The sequence below is a fragment of the Saimiri boliviensis genome, chromosome X (assembly GCF_048565385.1).
Source record: "Saimiri boliviensis isolate mSaiBol1 chromosome X, mSaiBol1.pri, whole genome shotgun sequence".
In the NCBI taxonomy this organism is placed as follows: domain Eukaryota; kingdom Metazoa; phylum Chordata; class Mammalia; order Primates; family Cebidae; genus Saimiri; species Saimiri boliviensis.
In genome coordinates, this window is record NC_133470.1 from 23,742,984 (window position 1) to 23,748,144 (window position 5,161).

The 5,161-nt window shown below is 33.6% G+C and overlaps 1 pseudogene; it reads left to right on the forward strand.

The window, feature by feature from the left end:
- Window positions 1-2,987: 2,987 nt before the first annotated feature.
- Window positions 2,988-4,144, forward strand: LOC101032047 (polyadenylate-binding protein-interacting protein 1 pseudogene; annotated as a pseudogene).
- Window positions 4,145-5,161: the final 1,017 nt, after the last annotated feature.

Sequence of the window (5,161 nt, forward strand, 5' to 3'; positions counted from 1 at the left end):
AAATGTATATTCTGTTTTGCTAGATGCATTGTTCTGTAGATGTATGTTATGTGCCAAGTTTAGGTCCCAAATATCTTTTTTAGTTTTCTGCTTCAGTTTTCAGTCTAATATAGTCAGTGGGGTGTTGAAGTCTCCAACTCTTATTGTGTTTTATGTGAAATAAGAATGCAAACCTTCCTTTTTTGCTTTCCCTTTGTTTGGTAGTTTTCTCCATCTCTTTACTTTAGACCAGTGGGTGTCATTGCATGTGAGATGAGTCTTTTGAAGACAACATACAGTTGGGTCTTGCTTCTTTATCCAACTTGCAACTATCTATCTTTTAAGTGGGGGAATTTAGGCCATTTACATCCAATGCCGATGTTTATAATATTGATATGTCCACATTTAATCTTGTCATCATGTTGTTAGATGGTTGCTATGCAGACTTGATTTTGTCATTTCTTTATAGTGTCAATGTTCTAGGTACTTAAGTATGTTTGTGTGGTGGTTGGTAATGGTCTTTTATTTCCATGTTTAGTACTCCTTTAAGGACCTCTTATAAAGCAGTTCTGGTGCTGACACATTTTCTCAGCATTTCCCTGTGTGAAAACAATCTTATTTCTCCTTCACTTATGAAGCTTAATTTGGCCACACATAAAATTCTTGGTTTGAATTTCTTTTCCTTGAGAATGCTGAATATAAGTCCCCAATCTTTTCTGCCTTGTAAGGTTTCTGCTATAAGGTCTGCTCTTATTCTGATAGGGTTTCCTATATGGGTGTCTTTCCCCTTCTCTCTGTCTGCCTTAAATACTTTTTTCTCTCACATTGATCTTAGAGAATTTGATGATTACGTGTCTTGTGGGTGTCTCACAGGACACTATAAAATATGACCTCTGAAATTTCCAGATTTGCATGTTGACCTCCCTCATGAGGTTGGTAAAAGTTTTGTGGACAGTATCCTTAAATATGTTTTCCAAGTTGCTTGCTTTCTCTGTCTCTGTTTTGGGATTCCTAGTGGTATGTTGAGAATCTTTGCATCAAAATTCATGAGAGAAAATTATCTTTATTTTCCTTTTCTTGTAGTGTGTTTGTCTGTCTTTTGAATAAAGGTAATGCTGGCTTTACGGAATGAGTTTAGAAAATTTCTTACCTTTTCAGTTTCTTGGAAGAGTTTTATAAAGATTGCTGTTCATTCTTCTTGAAATACTTGGTAGAATTTTCTAGCGACACCATTTGGTCCCATGTGCCTTTCTTTACTGAAAAGTTGTATTATTTTTATTCATTTTTAATTTAAATTTTATTATTTAGAAGCAGAGTCTTACTCTATTGCCCAGGCTGGAGTGCAGTATTATGATCATATCATACCATAGGATCAATTTCCTGGGCTCAAATGATCCTTCTACCTTAGCCTCCCAAAATGCTAGGATTACAGGCATGAGCCACTGTGACCAGGCTTTTGGAAAGTTTTGATTACTCATTCAATCTCTTTACTCATCATAGGTATGTTTAGATATTTTATTTCTTCATGATTTGGTCTTGATATTTTGTGTGCTTCCAGGAATTTGACCATTTCATCCAGTTTATCCAATGTGTTAACACGCCATCATTCATAGTACTTTGTTATAATCTTTTAAATTTTTTAAAAATTAGTCATAATGACCCATTTTTTATTTCTAATTTTAATTATCTGAGTCTTCTCTCTTTTTTATTAGTCCATCTGGTAAACAATTTGTGAATTTTGTTGATGTTTGTGTAAACAAAATCTTAAGTTTTGTTGATTTTCTCTATTTTGTTTTTCTCTACTTTAATATTTAGTATTTCTTTTCTTCTGATAACTTTGGGTTTTTTTTGTTGTTTTTCTAGTTCTTTAAGATGTAAAGTTAGGTTAGAAACAAGGCAAGGATATTTGCTCTCACCACATCTATGGAACATCATGCATAAATTCCTAGCTGATGCAAAATATGAGTAAAGGAAATAAAAGGTGAGCCAATTGGAAAGAAAAAAAATGAAACTATTTTTTCATGAGTAAGAACAACAAAACCCTCCTAGCTAATAAGTGATTTAACAAGGTTGCAGGATACAAGGTTATCATACAAAAGGCCATTGTGTTCTTAAATATCGGCCAAAACAATTGGAATTTGAAGTTTAAAAATATTTATTTTAGCATAAAAAAATTGAAATAGTTACAAACCTAATGAAATATGTATATAGTCTATATAAGGAAAACTATAAATATCTGATGACAGAAATCCAAGAAGATCTAAGTCAATGGAGAAGTTTTTTATGTTCATGTATAGGAAGACTCAATATTGTGAATTATCAATATTGTGAAGATGTCAGTTCTTTCCACATTGCTTATAGATTCAACTCAACCTCAATGAAAGTCTGGTAAATCATTTTTTGGATATCCAGAAACTGATTCTGATATTTATATGGACAGACAAAGGACAGAGAATAGCCACTACAATATTAGAGAAGAAGAAAGTTGGAGATTCCACACTACACTACCCAACTTCAAGATTTACAACAAAACTATAATAGTGAATATATAATAGCATGGTATTGGTGAAATAATAGACAACTATATCCATGGAGTAGAATATAGAGCCTAGAAATAAACACACAGAAATATAGTCAACTGATTTTTTATAAAAGAGTAAAGGCAATTAGTAAAGGTAAATGATAGTCTTTAGAAAAAAAACAGTGCTAGAAAATCTGAATATTCCAGTGCAGAATGGCAATGCAACTAAACATAAATCTTACAGCTTTCACAAAATTTCATGTATACCTACTATAAACCTAAATATAAAACACAAAACTATAAAATCCCTGGAATGTAACAAGTGGACTTCAGTTTGGTAATGACCTCTTAAATACAATAGCAAAGCACAGCCTGTGAAAACAAACAAGTGATAAATGGTATTTCTTAAAATTAAAAATTTCTCCCACATCTCTCCTGAGAACTATCCAGTAGGTCGGGCATGCCTAGGAACAAACGAAGCCCCTGAGAGCTCCACCTAGTTCACAGGATAAAATCCCGCAGCAGAACTTGGAGTCAGCAATGGCTAAACCCCAGGTGGTTGTAGCACCTGTATTAATGTCTAAGCTGTCTGTGAATGCCCCTGAATTGTATCCATCAGATTATTCTTCCAATTACACAGAATCCTATGAGGATGGTTGTGAGGATTATCCCACTCTATCTGAATATGTTCAGGATTTTTTGAATCATCTTACAGAGCAGCCTGGCAGTTTTGAAACTGAAATTGAACAGTTTGCGGAGACACTGAATGGTTGAGTTACAACAGATGATGCTTTGCAAGAACTTGTGGAACTCATATATCAACTGGCCACGTCTATCCTGAATTTCTCTTATATGGGAGCTCGCCTGTGTAATTACCTGTCCCATCATCTGACAATTAGCCCACAGAGTGCCAACTTTCGGCAGTTGCTACTTCAAAGATGTCGGACTGAATACGAAGTTAAAGATCAAGCTGCAAAAGGGAATGAATTCACTCAAAAACGATTTCATGCATTTGTACACTTTCTGGGAGAGCTTTATCTTAACCTGGAGATCAAGGGAACAAATGGACAGGTTACGAGAGTAGGTATTCTTCAGGTTGGTCTTCGAGAGCTGCTGAATGCCCTCTTTTCTAATCCTATGGATGACAATTTAATTTGTGCAGTAAAATTATTGAAGTTGACAGGATCAGTTTTGGAAGATGCTTGGAAGGAAAAAGGAAAGATGGATATGGAAGAAATTATTCAAAGAATTGAAAACGTTGTCCTAGATGCAAACTGCAGTAGAGATGTAAAACAGATGCTCTTGAAGCTTGTGGAACTCCGGTCAAGTAACTGGGGTAGAGTCCACGCAACTTCAACATACAGAGAAGCAACACCAGAAAATGATCCTAACTACTTTATGAATGAACCAACATTTTATGCATCTGATGGTGTTCCTTTCACTGCAGCTGATCTAGATTATCAAGAGGAATATCAAGAGTTACTTGAAAGAAAGGACTTTTTTCCAGATTATGAAGAAAATGGAAGAGATTTATCAGGGGCTGGTGATCCATACTTGGATGATATTGATGATGAGATGGACTCAGAGATAGAAGCAGCTTATGAAAAGTTTTGTTTGGAATCAGAGCGTAAGTGAAAACAGTAAAGTTAAATTTCAGCATATCAGTTTCATAAAGCAGTTTAGGTATGGTGATTTAGCAGAACACAGGAAAGCAAGAAAATGTGTCATACTTATACCAAATTAAGGATGTTGTGTTATATTACTAATGTATGCAACTTTAATTTTGTTTAACACCATCTGCCAAAATAAACTTTATTCCTTGTAACTTAAAATGTGTGTGTGCATATATATACACACACATATATATATACATATATGTATATATATGTGTATATATATACATATATATGTATATATATATGTGTATATATATACATATATATGTATATATATATATAATAGTTTATTATGTACAGTTAATTCTACTGTTTGGGCTGCAATCAAATCGATTTTGAAATTTAAAAAAAATTTAAAAATTTCTGCCTTGAAAAAGACATGGTTAAGAGACTACAAAGACAAACTATAGACTGGAAGAAAATATTTTTCTTTAAAACAGAAATATAATAAAGGACTGATATCCAAAATATGCTAAGAACTCTTAAATTTTAACAAGAAAAACAACTAAAGAATTGGGAAATGATCTGAACAGATACAGCACCAAGGATGATATACAAATGGAAAATAAGCATATGAAAGATGTTCAAGGTCACATATCATAGAGAATTGCAAATTCAAACAATAATAAAATACCATTACACATCTGTTAGAATGGTTAAAATTTAAAGTGCTGACAACAGGAAATGATGGTGAGAATGTGGAGGAAGAAAACCTCTCATTCATTGCTGATGGAAATGCAAAATAATACAGCTGCTTTTGAAGACAGTTTGAAAACAGTTGATCATAAAATGTTTTTAAAAGCTTAATTCATAATTGCCCAAACTTGGAAGTAAAGTAACCAAGATGCCACAGGGTGCCTATACATTATCCCTGATGTGTCTGTGAGGTTATTTCTGAATGAGATTAACATATGTATAGGTAAACTGAGTAAAAGAGATCACCCTCCCTGATGCGAGTGGGCTTTCTTCAGTCAACTGAAGACCT